This window comes from Somniosus microcephalus, chromosome 1, assembly GCF_052327205.1.
Source record: "Somniosus microcephalus isolate GS21.2 chromosome 1, FLI_Smic_1.0, whole genome shotgun sequence".
NCBI lineage: Eukaryota > Metazoa > Chordata > Chondrichthyes > Squaliformes > Somniosidae > Somniosus > Somniosus microcephalus.
In genome coordinates, this window is record NC_140987.1 from 11,813,614 (window position 1) to 11,831,057 (window position 17,444).

General features: G+C 47.1%; 1 protein-coding gene across 1 annotated transcript in view; it reads right to left on the bottom strand.

The window, feature by feature from the left end:
* Positions 1-9,231, bottom strand: part of dab2 (DAB adaptor protein 2) — a 70,713-nt gene extending 61,482 nt beyond the window's left edge. Inside the window, exon 1 of the mRNA XM_085966161.1 lies at positions 9,173-9,231. The gene's annotated coding sequence lies outside the window, so the exon portion shown is untranslated. The remainder of the gene's footprint in view (positions 1-9,172) is intronic.
* Positions 9,232-17,444: the final 8,213 nt, after the last annotated feature.

Consider the following 17,444-nt stretch of genomic DNA (forward strand, 5'->3'; position numbering starts at 1 on the left):
TTGTGGGGAAGCATTTTCACTAGCATAGACTGGTTGGGCTGAATGGCCCTTTTGTGCATTAACAACTCTTCCTTATATAGGAGAATGTGGCAGCCATTTTTTACACATGGTCTCAAACAGTACTGAGATAAATGACTGGTTAATTTATTTGTGGTGGCATTGGTTGAGGGAGAATCAGGAAACAAAACTCCCTGCTCATTATAGTGCCATGGAATCTTCAACATCCACTTGATAAAGAACATCAGCTTAAAAATTACTGGTTAGGCCTCAGCTGGAGTATGGAGGACAATTCTGGGCACCACACTTCAGGAATGATGTAAAGGCCTTAGAGAGGGTACAGAGGAGGTTCCCCAGGGATGAGGGATTTCAGTTATGAGGAGAGGTTGGAAAAGTTAGGACTGTCCTCCTTGGAACCGAGGTTAAGAGGTGACCAGAGAGGTTTTCAAGACAAGAGGTTCTGATGGAGAAGAGAGAAACAAATCCCTCAATAACTAGGTCATAGATTCAAAATAATTAGCAAAATATCCAGAGCGGGAAGAGGAGAAATCTTTTCACTCAGTTGTGGGGATCTGTCTGGCATGCTCGAACTGAAAAGGTGGTGGAAGCTGATGCCATCAATTCAATTTGCTTTATTGGCATGACAAGGTACATCTTATGTTGCCAAAGCATCAAAACACATTTATGGTTGAACACAAACAGATATATCCGAGTGTATAAATATACATTCATATAATTTGTATATACTCTTATATTTAGTGGTTGTCCCTCTGTTAATGGCAAGCTGTAACATAGTGTGCCGCTAAGGTTACACAATTTCTCTCTTCCCCTAGTAGGTATGGGAGTTTTTGGTAGTCATTCAAATTTCTGAATTCCGGGCATATTTGTGAATTTTGGGTAGAAATTCTCCCTTATGCACTGATATTTTCTACAAGCGGTGAGGAAGTGCATCTGTCGCCACTACTCCAACTGCAGAGAGAGCATATCCGGTCCTCTCTTGGTAGCCGGGTCTGCCTGTGTCTACCTTTTCGATCGCCAGGCTATCAATAATTTTAAAGGGAGTTGGACGGTTCTGGAGGATGAGGAACTCACGGTTACAGACAGAAAGCGGGGGAGTGGGACTAAGCACGACTGCTCCTTCAAAGAGCCAGCACAGGCACGACGGGCCGAATGACCCTGTGCTGCAAGTTTCTTTGAATCTATGAAACTCGCAACAGCACTCCCTCGGTGCAGCATCGGCCTGGAATACAAGAGACCCTGGAGCAGGGCCTGAACCAGTGACCTACCGACTCCGGCAAGAGCACTACCAACCGAGCCAAGCTGACAATTGAAGATCAAGGGCTCATCCCCATTATCTGCTCAACTGAGTGCACCTTCTACAACCATCATAGATGCCAGTTTATGCATCAAACCTTCACTCTTGGGTCTCAAACCCCCCCCCTCCCCCTCAAAACCTGGTCCCAGGGTGTGCTCAGGACACTATCTGGCAGAGAGAGAGAGAGAGAGAGAGAGAGAGAGTTGGCATCAATTGGTGTGGAGTTGCCACCATTCTCCACACAGCCTGGAACAGCTGCAGATACAACTCATCCTAGCTCAGTGTGGTGGGCTAGGAGGGTCTGAAAGCCCATGGAGAGGGAGCAGGCTCTACACAATTCACTACTGCTGTAAACATCTGCCAGTGCTCCAAATGCCCAAAACCTCTTTCTTGCCATGTACACAGTCAGATCCCCAGGTCACTGCTGAGGGCCAATCTTCCTATTGCAAAGACTCAAGCCACCATCATTCAATCTGGCACTGAACACTACTTGAGTTCCTCTACACCTATAGCAGTTTAAGGATCACCATGCTCAATAGGTTAACTAGGGGGATGGACAATAAGTGCTGGCTTTGCCAGCAATCCCACAGAGACTGAAAACAACAGAAAGACTGTTACCAGACATGGCTGGGGGGAACACTAGCATTGGAGCAAATCTCAGCTCGAAATGACCCAGGCTTCATACGAGGCGTCAGCTAGTTTGAACTGGGAATTTTGCCAATAATCCTCAGACCATGGAAAGGAAATGACATCATGTCGAGTGTCCCAAAAATGGGAAAGGCAGCTGGACTGAAATTAAGTTAACAGATTACTGCGTTCAGTAAAAGAGGCCAGTCTGATTATAGATTGCACTCAATGACTAACTTGCAATGTTCAGTTTAAGCAGTGGCATTCCTCAGGGATCTTTTCTGGAGGGGGATAGGGGCAAATAAACTTGGCCACAATATCTGCTCTACATACAGCTGACTGACTTGAACATTTACATAGCATTACATCACATCCCTAGGATACCCCAAAGCTGCTTTATGTTTGAAATGTAGTCAGATAGTTAAGCAGCAGCCAACTTGTGTACAAGATCTTGGAACATAGGAGATGAATGGCTAGATTGTGTTGGTTAGTGCTGGTTGAGGGATGAAATGTTGATGCCAGAACTCCCAGCTCCTTCTCAAAGATCCCAGGTCTCCAACATCCACCTGATCAGCACCTCAGTTTTAAAATCTCATCTGAAAAAGACTTCACTTCTGACAGTGCAGCACTCCCTCTGTACTGCACTGGGAGTGTCAGCCTGGATTATGTGCTCAAGTCTCTGGAGGAGGGAAGGGGGATTTGAACCCACAACCTTCAGACTGTAGAGAGTGCTACTCAAGAGAGTCAAGCTGCGGGGAGTGGGACTAATTGGAGAGCTTGCAAAGAGCTGGCACAGGCACAATGGGCCAAATGGCCTCCTGCGCTGCAAGATCCTAATGCACAGAGCAACACTAGAGGCCAAAACTAAAATTCCTTACCCCCAAGCACACAGGACATGAGCACTTAGTACAAGGGAGGAGAATATAGGGTGGTAACTAGGCCAAACCCACTGGATTAGCGGACTAGTGGGCCTCCAGTTGCTCAGCTCCCCATTGGAGCAGCCCTGCCCGCCAGATTTACTGTTAAACAACAGAGTAAACAGAAATGAGAAACAGGAAGAAGTTGGCAGTTAGCCTCCCAGTAATTATCCAGCAGCTATGTTCACTGAGGATGGAGATGGTTTCCTGTCAGCAGTGCTGGAATTTAAAAAGGGAAGTTCACAAGAGTTTTGTTTAAAACAAAATGTTTCTTCAACAAATTGCTGCCACCCCCCCCCCCCCCCCCCCACACACAACCACCAAAAGCCTATTACTTGGGTAGCAACTATCCTTCAACACCAGAGAGACTCTTTGGAATGAATACAGTTTAAAGATTCCCAGAGATTATTTAAAATTTTTTTAACCAGGGCTTCACTGTATTGGGACTTTTTCACAATCCTCCTGTTGATCAAGGGTTGCAGTTTAGCCTCAAAGCAGCACTTAATGCTGCACCACTCAAATACTGCAAGTTGTTACTGCAGGGTCATGCACAATAACATCTAAATAAGCTTGGCATGCTGCACCAAGACCACACCCCCTTTAACAAAAAGGGGTTAAAGAGCCAATAGGACTGACAGCCAGTACTTTGCCAACTCGCAGGCTTCTGTTCAATCGGCTGCCTGTTTCGGAAGCCAACACACAATCAGGAAGTGCGGAGTGACACGACTTTATAGCACTGGCTGAACAATCCCAAGATAATGAGTTCAAATCCCTCCATGGAAAAGTTCTGAAATGGAGTAAAATAAATCTGGCAATTTTTGGTACCAGGAAATAAGTGACCATGAAAGCTGCCAGATTATCACAGTAAGCCAACAAGTTAATTAATGTCCTTCAGGGAAGGGAACTGCTCACCCCTACCCATGACTCCAGTCCAACACTACATGATTGACTTAGTAGGGATAGGCAATAGATATGGCCTTCCCTGCATTACTCACATCCCAATCACAAAAAAAAAAGCCACCTCAGGTAAGATCTCGTAGAAGAACATAGGAATTGCTAGTAAAAAGACAAAGGTCCATCTAGCTCACCTTCCAATGATCAGAGTCGCTGTGGCTCAGTGGGTAGCACTCTTCCTTCAGTCAGGAGATCGAGGGTTCAAGCCCCACTCCATGAAACTTAAGCCCATAATCCAGGCCGACACTCCCAGTGCAGTACTGAGCCGAGGGAGTGCTGCACTGTCAGAGGTGCAGTCTTTCAGATGAGATGTTAAACAGAGGCCAGTCTGCTTGCCGGTGGATGCAAAAATCCCATGGCACTAAAGCAGGGGAGCTCTCCCTGGTGTCTTGGCTAATATGTATCTGGTCATTATCATTGCCGTTTGTGGGACCTTGCTGCTGTGGTGTTTTGTACATTACACCATCTGCACTTCCCAAAAAAAATTGGTGTAAAACACTTGGGACATCCTGAGGTTATGATAGGTGCTGCAGACATGCAAGTCTCAGGTAGTCACATGGCATTGACTAATCACAGCAATCAATCTCCATCAGAGTCTACAACAGAACCAGACAAGGTAGGAGGAAACCCCCAGTGGTGGAGAGCTTTGGGAACCAGAGGTCCAAAGTCACCCGTTCCTCCTGAGCTCACCACACAACTCACCATCCCCAAATAGTTTGTAAAAAAAAAAAATTTTCTACTTGAATCAATACTGTCTCCTTCTGCTGTGTCCTAGGGAACTGATCTGGATTGACCACTCACTGAAATACACCAAACCTCAGCCTCCAAAGCAGGGTAGTAACTGGAGCAGATCAGCAGTCTTGCATTAATGACTGAAGCTCTTCAGAATGGGTGGGAATCTCCCCCCCCCCCCCAACAAAATCAGAAACAATCTCAGTTTACCTCTTGGTGACTGCATGATGAAGTATGGGATGGTGAGCAGATTAATAGAAGTCAAGACTTGGTTAGAGTGGGTTGGGGCAGCAGGGAAGGAGTTCTAGTCCTTGACATGCTACACAATCCCAGCAGTTACTGTCACATTAACTGGAGCCATGTTAGATCAAGGCTAGCCAATAAAGCCCCACCTTCAAAAAAGGGAAAAATCAAGGCAAATGCTACACATTACAAGTAAAAAACTAAAACACTACAGCTGTCATCCCAAAATCCTCTGGCCCTCCTGGTGGGAGAATACAAGCTCTCAACTTCCCTCCAATCTCCTCCCCAGATCTGTCTGTGGAGCCTCGTTAGCAGTAGTATGGGGGGTCCCAAGAGTCCCACACTGCCCGTCCTGCTCCTCTTCACCCACTCCTTAATAACTTAGTCAATATTTCACAACTTGAGCCAGGAATGTTATGAGGAGAGATGGATCGATTGGGCTTATATTCGGTCGATTGGGCTTATATTTGCTAGAGTTAAGAAGAATGAGGGGCATCTCATTGAAACTTATAAAATGCTAACAGGACTAGACAGACTGGATGCAGGAAGGATGTTCCCGATGGCAGGGGAATCCAGAACCAGGGGGTCAGTCTAAGGATAAGGGGTAAGCCATTTAGGACTGAGATGAGGGGGAATTTCTTCACCCAGAGAGTGGTGAACCTGTGGAATTCTCTACCACAGAAGGCAGTTGAGGCCAATCATTATATATTCAAGGGGTTAGATATTTAATGCTAAAGGGATATGGGGAGAAGGTAGGGACAGGGTATTTGGATGATCAGCCATGATCTCATTAAATGGCAGAGCAGGCTCAAGGGGCCGAATGGCCTACTCCTGCTCCCATCTTATGTTTCTATGGCACAGTGTTAAGACAGGTCTTTTCATTTCCTACCAGCTGGCAGGCAAAGCAAGAGCTTGGAATTAACAAAAAGTTCAGAGGAAGCAGAACTACTAGCAGTAGTGAGTTTGACCTGGGTTCCCTAGAGAGAGTCAGTGGCCTGGAGGCAGGGATGGCATTTGTCCTTGTTTGTACCATTAGGTTCCTATTTCAGTGAAGGTGTAGGATTCACTCACTGCCAGACAGACATGCTTGATGTGGATTCTAGCAAGAACCAGAGGTTGATAATCTAATGAGCCACACTAAGCATCCAGCCTGTGGGGGAAAAAAAAACAGCAAGTGTCCTGCAACCAGGGGGGTCACTGCACAAATTGGGCATTTGAAAGAAAAAAAGGCAAATATGCAAGAATTGTCTCCACTGAACGCAGTATTGGGTTAAAGTCAGCACTCCATCTGTCATTCTAGTCACAAGCCAGCTGACTGTACAGTTTTCCCTAAAGAAAACCATGAACAGGGATCACAGATCAAGCAGCACCATTATATTGAAAATGTTGGTTTACTCTACTGCAAGTTATCAGTCACCCCCTATGCTGATCACAGCTCAATTGGCTCAATGGTCTAGTCTTTGACTAGATCCAGGCACAAGGGCAGACCAGGCCTTACATTCCATTACTGCTGCCCTGGCAACAGGGTCAGGTTTTAGGATGTTTGCTACCAGATTATCAGAACAGTTAAAAGGGTGCTGTTGAAGGACAACACCACTTGAAATGAGTTTCTAAAGAAAGCTCCAGACAGACTGGTGCCAGGCTGTATGCTCAGGTCATTATGACACCCGAGGGTAGGTGCCAGAAATTCAGCAAATACAATGCTTGGAGGGAACAGTTTAGAAGTTAATGGCAACTGAACATACTAAATGTCACATGGACGGAGTAGGACAGGAGTTCAGTTCAAGCTGCACAAAACTAGTTGTGAGCCTATAAAAAAAAAGTGACTCCATCCCACTCACCATTGTGATGGCCACAAGATATATTTAATTTTTTTTTAAGAAACAAGAGTATATGCAAGACAGAAATCAAGATGTTTGAATATTAAGGGAATCAGGGAATATAGGGATAGTGCAGGAAAGTGGAGTTGAGGTAGAAGATCAGCCATGATCTTATTGGATGGCAGAGCAGGCTCGAAGGGCCGACTCCTGCGCGTTCTTAATTATTAAACTTCAGAAATAGACCATTTAGCCAATCAGGAATAAAGCACTAGCATCAGTAATGGTGACCATGAAACTACCAGATTGTTGTAAAAACCCATCTGGTTCACTGATGTCCTTAGGGAATGAAATCTGCCTATGTGACTCCAGACCCACAGCAATGTGGTTGATTCTTAACTGACCTCTGAAATGACCCAGCAAGCCACTCAAGGGCAATTAAGCAGGGGGGGTTGGGCAATAAATGTTGGCCTTACCAGCAACACCCACATCCTGTGAATAAAAGTCCATCTAGTCCTGGTAGTCACCAGATACAATGATAATGAGTTGTTAACCAATCAATCAATCTCTAGCAATGAGTCTACAACAGACCCCAATAAAAAAGGAGCCAGTTGAAGAGAGCTTTGGGTCCAAAGTCTTTTATAAAATAGAATCGCCACAGGAAGTAGTGAGGCTAGCAACACAAGGTTTTCACTGTTAGACTAAATAGAAACAGCAGGTCTTTCATGAACTCAGCCCCATTCTTCCCCTAGTTAGCTTGGTTGTCTCCACAGGAATTGCTGAGCTTGCACAATACATTCATCTGGTCTGACCACACTTAAAATCCACTAGCTTTGGTGAGGGTGTTGAAGTGACTGAGAATTGAACCCAAGCATGGAGATGTTGAAGCATCTGGTTAAGAGGGGACTGGGAGACCTCAGCTATAGTGAGCATTACCTCAAGTTAAGCAAGACCAGAGAAAATAGTCTTAAGGCCAATTAGGAAGGCATGCCTCAGATATTTGAAATAGTCCCATCAGGTATGCCAGCAGAGGCCAAGATAGGGGCTGCACACTACAAGTATAGTCAGGGTTCTGGAGGGACAAGTGTTAATGACTGGATTATATAGAGAGAGGAACCTTACACTTAACACAGGAAGGAATACCAAGGGCAACAGTCTACTCCAAGTAACAGACCACTTCAATCCAATAGCCAGCTTTGATCAGACAAATAGAACACCATTCAAAAAATAAAGATTAAAGACTGGGTCAAAGGAACAGGACACAAGATTAAAAAGGAGCAAAGCTACTTGCAAATTTTAAACTGAATTTATACCCAGTGAATGATTAGTTCATCAGAACCACCAGCTTCAAACAGCAAGCAGGAGCAGGCAGAGCCAAGCCCAGTGGGGAACACAGTGTTCAGGCAGCATTTTAAACAAGAGGCCAACAAGATGGTATACACATTTACTGCAGGTCCTGTGGCCAACTAACCAGTTAACACCAAGGCTCCCATATTCTTTCCTGCTACTCAGTGGCAGTGTGATCACAAACTTTCATTGCACAGAGAATTGAACAGCCATGACTACAGTCAGTCACAAGTAGAGCTTAATGGCAGCAAGGGGGAGGGGTGGAAGAGGTGATAAAAGTCAGAGTACCAGCACTCTACTGAATGAGCATCCATCCCACCCACCAACTGGCAAACAGGGCCAAACACAGAACAGACCAGAGTGGAGTCTTGTATCTGGAATGCCCATGGAATGTCTCCCCCTCACCCACTAACCTCAACAGAAACTCCAAACAGCAAAACTACCTTCAGGTAGAACTGCAGGTTAGGCAAGAGTTCAGTGCTAGGGCAAGACAGTGGGCCTCAACTCCAGCTTCTAGGTTAAGTGGTCAGCCAACTTATAATTGGCTTTTAAAAGCTTAGACTAGGCAGCAGTGGGTAACCAATTCTCCCAGGTTAAAATGATAAGTATTAGACAATTGCTCTTTACAGCCAATTTTAATTGATACAGGGCACTTGATACAAGGCTCCATTAAAAAGAGCATTCAGAACACTTAATACAAGGGTCTATTAAGAAAAGACCATGGCCCCAGTTGATAACTCTTTCTTTGGGATGCTCTCTAATGAAGTAAGAGATTGGAGAACTACCATGGAATTGGTTACCAAAGATTCTACAATCAAAAGGCAGGAGAAACCATGAACCATCAGAACACAGGCTGCCATAGCACAGGTACTGAATAGCAATGGCAAGTATTTCTATCCAGGAGAGGGTTGCAATGCCCTCAAAAATCACAGCCTTGAAGTTAGAAGACACCAACACCCAAAGACTGGTGGACAGGGAATAGACAGTGAACTAGACTTTAGTTGAAGGAGTATCCAAAGGTGACAATTTAGGCAGGACTTGTTAAAAAGTACCAACCATATTAATTCACATTACTTCAGGGGACCCAATTCTACCACACCTAAAGTTTTGGGGCAAATAAGTGGGAGGTTAGGAATAAAAGGAGAGTTCACAAGAACACAAAGTGAAAATGATCTAACAAACAGATTAAAAGAACCTTTGCCCAACATAAACCCACAACTTACCAGAGCCAAAAGAGAACACCCTACTCCAATGCTCTCACACTGCCTCTATATCCTCTTCTGACCCACTCTAGTCAGGTGACCAATCAGCACCACTTCCTGTGAGGGGGGTCACGTGACTGCAATGTCAGCAAGCAGCACTTGCGATCATCCATTGATCCACATCCTGCAAAGCAAGACCCTAAGTGTTATCTCCCTGTCAGCACACCATTATTCTCTGTTGCCTTTACTTCCCTTATCTCCAAAACAACATCCCTGGTGTTTTTTGCTTGTGTGTCATTTTCCTTGATTTTTTTTTACATTGTTCCCTGAGGAAGCCTCCAGCAGCACAGAGTGCTCAGCGCATAAAAGGGTCCCCGCGCTCAATCCCTGACGTGCGTTGAGTTCGCTTTTTTTAAAAATTCATTTTTATGGGATGTGGGCGTCGCTGGCAAGGCCAGCATTTATTGCCCATCCCTAATCGCCCGAGAAGGTGGCGGTGAGCCGCCTTCTTGAACCGCTGCAGTCCGTGAGGTGAAGGTGCTCCCACAGTGCTGTTAGGGAGGGAGTTCCAAGATTTTGACCCAGCGACGATGAAGGATCGGCGATATACTTCCAAGTCAGGATGGTGTGTGACTCGGAGGGGAACTTGGAGGTGGTGATGTTCCCATGCGTCTGCTGCCCTTGTCCTTCTAGGTGGAAGAGGTCAAGGGTTTGGGAGGTCCTCTTTTTATTGAACCAAATTAACTGTAAATTAACTGAAAATTAACAGAACTTTAAATAAAACTTATCAACTTAAATTATAATGACATTACCCAGGGTGACGATGCACTCCAGTCCCCGCGGCGCCCACCGGTCTCGGAAGGCCTCGAGCGTGCCAGCGGACACCGCGTGCTCCATCTCCAGGGCCACCCAGGCGCGGACATAGCCGCGGAAGAGCGGCAGGCAATCGGGCTGGACGACCCCCTCGACCGCCCGCTGCCTGGACCTATTATTGGCCACTTTGGCCAGGCCCAGGAGCAGTCCAACGAGGAGGTCCTCCGACCTGCCCGCTCACCTCCGCACCGGGTGACCGAAGATCAGGAGCGTGCGGGTTTGGGAGGTGCTGCCGAAGAAGCCTTAGCGAGTTGCTGCAATGCATCAATTAGAGGGTGCACACTGCAGCCACGGTACGCCGGTGGTGGAGGGAGTGAATGTTTAAGGTGGTGGATGGGGTGCCAATCAAGCGGGGCTGCTTTGTCCTGGATGGTGTCGAGCTTCTTGAGTGTTGTTGGAGCTGCACTCATCCAGGCAAGTGGGGAGTATTCCATCACACTCCTGACCTGTGCCTTGTAGCTGCAGCCTCCTGTAGCAGTGATAGAGGGGCTTCATGACCTCCCCCTGTCAGAAGAGGCAGCTATCCTCCGGGAGCCGCGACTCGGGAACCCGCACCTCCACAAGTAGGGTATCAGGTGGCTGGCGGAGGGGAGGGCCCTGGCTGGCAAGGTGACCAGAGTCAGGGACGCACTGTGTTGTGTATGTACCTTTAAGAGAGAACTGCTTTTATGCTGTAGTACCGGCAGTGACCACACCTGTATATAAAGCCGTAGCAGGCTTCTGTACTTTCAGTTCCAGCATACCCTCTGTTCAGTAAACACCTGTTATTACCGTTCTCCTGCAGTCCGTGTGTTATTGATACGCGGACACTATAGTGGCGACGAGCAGGTTCAAACTCACTTGCAGTACTGCATCACCTCACGGGGATCCATCCCTGATAAGCTTCTTGGAGGTCGAAGCCAGAGCAATGGGCGTCGACCGTGGGCAACTGCCCAGTGATCCATCGGAGTTAAGAGAATCGCGGGGAAGCTGTGGAGAGCTGGGTTCTCCAGTCAAGGTGTCCCAGCAAATCGGGCTGGTAGCAGGTAGTGCGCTGACCCTTCCCGGACTGCGGCGGGCTAGAGCTCGATCGAGCGGCTCTGCAAGGGGGCCGAGCAGCGTCGTCGGGAAGAAAGAGAGAGAGAGAGGGTGGAGCGCACAGGGCACGGCCGGTGCTCAAGAGTCAGGCAGCGTTAAAGAAAAAAAAAGGGGAAGGAAAAGAGGCGCGCAGTGGACAGCGTCGAAGAAAAATAAAACGAAGAAGATTAATTAACAAAAAAAAAGAGACGCGCAGAAAGCCGCGGGGCGCTGCCATTACTAGTTAGAACGCTAGGAGCAGCATTGGCAGCAGGGGGAAGAAGGAAAAGCAGGGGAGGCGCCATTTTAATCCATTGGGGAAGAAGGAAAAGCGCGGGAGGTGCCATTTTAAACCACCCAAGATGCCGAAGAGTGGCAGCATCATTGCTTTCAACAACGAAATAGAAGACTGGACCACGTATGTGGAAAGAATTGAAGTGTACTGCAAGGCAAATGAGGTGGCCGATGAAAAGAAGGCATCGGTATTATTGAATTTGATGGGCGCGAGAACGTACGGCCTATTGCGGAATTTAATTACCCCAGCTAAACCAATGGAGAAAAGTTTTGAAGAGATTGTCAATACCTTACAGGAACATCTAAACCCTACACCGCTGCTGATAGCAGAAAGATTCAAGTTCCATAAAAGAAACCAGCACAAAGATGAGAGTAATGCTGACTATCTTACGGAACTACGCAAGTTATCGAAACACTGCCAGTTCGGAACAGGACTGGCAGATACCTTAAGGGATAAGTTTGTCTGCGGGCTCCAGAGTGAAGGAACCCAGAAACGACTACTTTCGGAAAAGGACCTTACGCTAGAAAAGGCTTTCAGCGTTGCAGTATCCTACGAAGCAGCAGCACGGGGAGCTGCGGAAATACAACAGAAACCGCAAGAATATAGCACCAATGAAATGGCATATGGAGCAGAAAAGTGCTATCGCTGCGGCAGAACAACCCATGACCAGAAGGATTGCTGGTTTAAGGACAAAGTATGCAGGCAATGTGAAAAAGTGGGACACATAGCATGAGTCTGCAGGTCAGGAAAGAAAACCAACACTAAAAGAACTATTAAGGAAACGTACAAGAAAGTACAAAAGATGACGGACAGTAGTTCGGAAGATCAGAAGAGTGATAATGACTCCGGGAGCAGGAGACTAAGTTGTCTAAAGTTACACAACGTGATCGCAAAGGAGGATCACCGAACCATTTGGGTCACCCTCATGATAGCAGGGTCCCAAGTAAAGATGGAATTGGACACAGGAGCAGCCCTAACAGTCATGAATCGACGAGACTACGAGTGGCTATTCTCACACATTCCCTTGAAGGATACGTCCATTGTCTTGAAGACATATACGGGGCAAAAAGTCTACCCCAGAGGAAAAATAAGGGTGCCCATTAAATACAATGGCAAGCAAACACAGGAACTGTATCTATATATACTACAAGATGGAGGACCACCATTATTGGGACGTGAATGGATCCGAAAAATACAATTGGATTAGCATTCCATTCAGGCGCTAACTGTGGCTGACAAAAAGGATGACGACGTCACACCTGGTCGACTGTCAAGAATTCTAACTGACGCGAAAGAGGTGTTCCAGCAAGGACTTGGGACTCTAAAAGGAGTAACGGCAACGCTAAAAATTGAAGATAACGCAAACCCAAAATTTTTTAAGGACAGACCGGTACCGTATGCGATCCGCCCAGCTGTCGAAGCAGAGCTGGAGTGTCTGGAGCATTCGGGGGTGCTGTCCAAGGTGGACTGGAGCGAGTGGGCCACACCCATCGTTCCTGTAATGAAGAAATCATTGAGCAGCACGCCTGGGGAACTGAAGAAGGTTCGCATCCGTGGGGACTTTAAGGTAACTAAGGAACCCAGTCCTTCACACAGTACAATATCCACTTCCGCGGATAGAAGATATTTTTGCCTCACTATCTGGAGGGAAATGCTTTACGAAGATTGATCTAGCCCAAGCGTATCTACAAATGGAGGTAGAAGAAGCATCTAGGAAATACCTCACGATAAACACTCACAAAGGTCTTTACCAGTACAACCAACTAGTATCCGGGGTAGCATCAGCTCCGGCTATTTGGCAGAGGGCGATGGAACAAGTCCTGCAAGGGATCCCGGGGACCCAGTGTTATTTGGACGACATCCTGGTTACGGGCGGAAATGACAGTGAACACCTTGCCAACTTGGAGCAGGTGCTCACTAGATTACAAGAATATGGGCTATGAGCCAACCGCCCCAAATGCGAGTTTTTCAGGAAACAAATCTCGTATTGTGACCACGTGATTGATGAAGAGGGGTTACATAAGTCCCCAGACAAGATTGAGGCAGTAGTCAATGCTCCAGCACCGGAAAATGTGTCACAACTGAGGTCGTTCTTCAGGTTGGTGAACTACTACCATAAGTTCTTGCCAAATTTGTCTACAATTCTGCACCCGCTGAACGCCCTGCTGCAAACTGGAGTAGCATGGAAATGGAGTGATGAGTGTAAGCGTGTCTTTCAGAAATGTAAATGCCTAATCACTTCAAAAGAAGTATTGGCCCACTACAATCCATCACTACCGATTCAGTTGGCATGTGATGCGTCTCCCTACGGCATTGAAGCGGTGCAGTCGCACAAATTCCTTGACGGTTCAGAGAGGCCAATAGCCGTTGCGTCACGCTCGTTAACTTCAGCCGAGCGTAACTACGCCCAGATTGACAGGGAGGCCCTCAGCCTGGTGTGGGGGGTGAAGAAGTTCAATCATTATCTGCACGGGCAGAAATTCACCTTACTGACTGATCACCAGCCTCTTGTCTCCATTTTTAACCCAAAGATGGGCGTTCCGGTGATGACGGCGCAACGGCTGCAAAAATGGTCCCTTTTTCTAGGGGCACATCAATACGACATAGAGTATAAGGGCACGAAACAGCATGGAAATGCTGATGGGCTGTCGCGCCTGCCGCTGCCTACGGTGGAGGAAGCACCTGCGGTGGACCCTGTTGAGATATTCCATTCAACCAAAGTCGAATGTCTATGTGATAATAATAATAACTTCCGGGAAGTTATGTCATCACTTCCTGTGAACTGTGAACTATGAACTATGAACTGTGTACATACCTCACTTCCTGTCATATGTCACTTCCTGTTGGACTGGTATAAATACTGGTCTGTTCAGTATTGTAAGAGGCTTCTACCAGAGGCATGGTAAAGACCTCTCTTGTATATAGTGTGTTTATAAGTTACTTAAAGCTTACTTTAAAGTTACTTGATGGTAAGACTCCTTTTTCTTACATCAATTTAAGCAACTTACGATTTAAAAAGTGCCTATCATCAGGTACCCTTGAAGGTCTCAGATAAGCAGTACACGGCCTTTGAGGCTAATGGACGGCTGTACCAATTTCGTCGCCTCCCATTCGGGGTTACTAATGGAGTGGCTGTCTTCCAACGGGCAATGGATGGCCTGGTTAAGCAGGAAAACCTAAGGGACACTTTTCCCTATCTTGATAACATTACCATTGCAGGTCACGATCAACAGGAACACGACGCCAACCTCCAAAAATTTCGGGATGCCCTCCATCGCCGTAATTTGACCCTGAATGAATCCAAATCTGTTGAGTCGCAACCGACCATCAACATCCTTGGCTACTGCGTAGGCAATGGTATCATTAAGCCAGACCCAGAAGACTTCGCCCGCTCCAAGAGCTCCCGTCACCTAAGAATCCGACTTCTTTACGTCGGGCTCTCGGTCTGTTTGCATACTATGCTAAATGGATTCCTCATTTTTCGGACAAAATCCAATCCTTGCTGCATGCTAGATCATTTCCACTGGGAACAGCGGCTGTTGCAGCCTTTAACCTTCTCAAAAAACAGTTGGAGAAAGCGGCTCTTCACTCCATCGATGAGAATCTCCCTTTCGTGGTTGAATGTGATGCCTCGGAGGTGGCGATCTCGGCTACTCTGAATCAGGGAGGTCGTCCTGTAGCATTTATGTCCAGGACCTTACAAGGTGCCGAGCTACATTATCCTCCGGTTGAGAAAGAAGCCACAGCCATCATAGAGGCAGTACGGAAGTGGAACCATTTTCTAGCTCGCCAGCACTTTACATTGATCACGGGCCAACGATCAGTCGCCTTCATGCTCGATAATCGAAAACGAACCAAAATTAAGAATAATAAAATACAACTTTGGAGGATGGAACTGGCCTCTTTTGGTTATACCATTCTCTATCGGCCTGGCAAGGAGAATGTGGCCCCGGACACCCTCACACGGGCATTCTGCTCCACTATGTCATCCTCTACTCTCATGGATGTCCACAATGGATTGTGTCATCCTGGCGTTACGCGCATGCTGCATTTCGTACGATCACAGAATCTCCCTTTTTCCACTGGAGATGTAAAGAAAATATGCTCAGAATGCCAGCTTTGTGCGGAATTAAAACCTCAGTTCTTCCGCCCCTCAGATGGTATACTCATACATGCAACCCAACCGATGCAACGACTTAGCATCGATTTTAAGGGCCCAGTGCCCTCTTCAACTCGGAACACATATTTGCTCGCCATGATCGACGAATATTCACGTTTTCCGTTTGCCTTCCCCTGCTCCAATATGCTGGCGTCCACAGTAATCTGCTGCCTTGAGCAGGTATTTTCTCTCTGTGGCATGCCGGCTTATATTCACTCAGATCGGGGTCCATCCTTTATGTCAAGGGAACTCAAGGACTACCTCTCAGAACGGGGAATTGCTACAAGCAAAACAACACCATACCATCCCATCGGAAATGGGCAGGTAGAGAGGTATAATGGTATCATCTGGAATTCCGTACGCCTCGCTTTAAGATCTCGGGGCCTACCAGACCAGCAATGGGAAACAGTGCTTCCGGATGCATTGCACTCTATACGGTCCCTGCTTTCTACAGCCACAAATACTACACCTCATGAGCGGTTCTTTGGATTCCAGCGTCGCTCATCTCATGGGACATCACTCCCGTCATGGCTAACTACTCCTGGACCTGTATTACTCCGAAGATACGTTCGGACATCTAAAAATGACCCTCTCGTAGACGAGGTTGAACTAACCGATGCCAACCCCACCTATGCAAACATACGATATTCCGACGGCCGAGAATCTACCGTATCATTACGGGATCTGGCTCCCTGCCCACCAGGACCTAGTGGGACATCGGGTGATGGCACTTCACCAGGAAACTCTTGGGACCTATCGGGTACCCCTCTCCAGGATCCTGATTGGACACCAACTAGCTTGGTGCCGGTAGAACCCCGTGCTCAAGGTTGCGACCCTCCCAGTACCGCGCATGAAAGTACTGATCCGCCACAGACCAGCTCTGCACCTCCCTCTGAACAGAGGCAGTCCGACTTTGAACCTATTGGGGCTCGTACTCAAAGCCATGATCTCCCCGACCCTTCACAGGGCAATCCAGGCCACACAGAATCTGACCAATGGCCAACTGCATGTAAGCGGACCAGCGACCCTCTACGACGGGAATCCAAACGGGTGCGACTCTTCCTTGTTCGGCGGCTGCGGACCAAAAGGTAGACCACAGCCTCCTAATCCTGCAGGAGGGAAGAATGTGATAATAATAATAACTTCCGGGAAGTTATGTCATCACTTCCTGTGAACTGTGAACTATGAACGATGAACTGTGTACATACCTCACTTCCTGTCATATGTCACTTCCTGTTGGACTGGTATAAATACTGGTCTGTTCAGTATTGTAAGAGGCTTCTACCAGAGGCATGGTAAAGACCTCTCTTGTATATAGTGTGTTTATAAGTTACTTAAAGCTTACTTTAAAGTTACTTGATGGTAAGACTCCTTTTTCTTACATCAGTCTACCTGTTACAAACTCAAGTATAGAGAAGGAAACCCGAAATGACGCGACACTTTCTCGGGTCTATGATTTGACGGTGAAGGGATGGCCAGCACATGGCGACTCACTGTTGCCAGCATTCTCGCCAAGGAGAGAACAGCTGTCAGTGTGCCGGGGGACCTTGATGTGTGGATCCCGAGTGGTAATTCCACCCAATTTGAGAGAAAGAGCGCTCAATGAGCTTCATGAGGGTCATCTGGGAGGGGTAAAAATGAAGAGCCTAGCCAGGGCGTTTGTGTGGTGGCCGGGAATCGATAAGGAAATTGAGGAAATGACCAAGAGATACACAGGATGCCAGAAAGTCCAAAACGCTCCACCACAGGCCCCGCTACACCCATGGTAGTGGCCCTCATCTCCATGGCAACGGGTACACATTGATTTTGTTGGTCCATTTATGGACTCAATGTTTTTAATCGCCGTGGATGCACATTCGAAATGGCCAGAGGTCATCAAAATGTCCTCCACCACCACGGAGAAAACTATT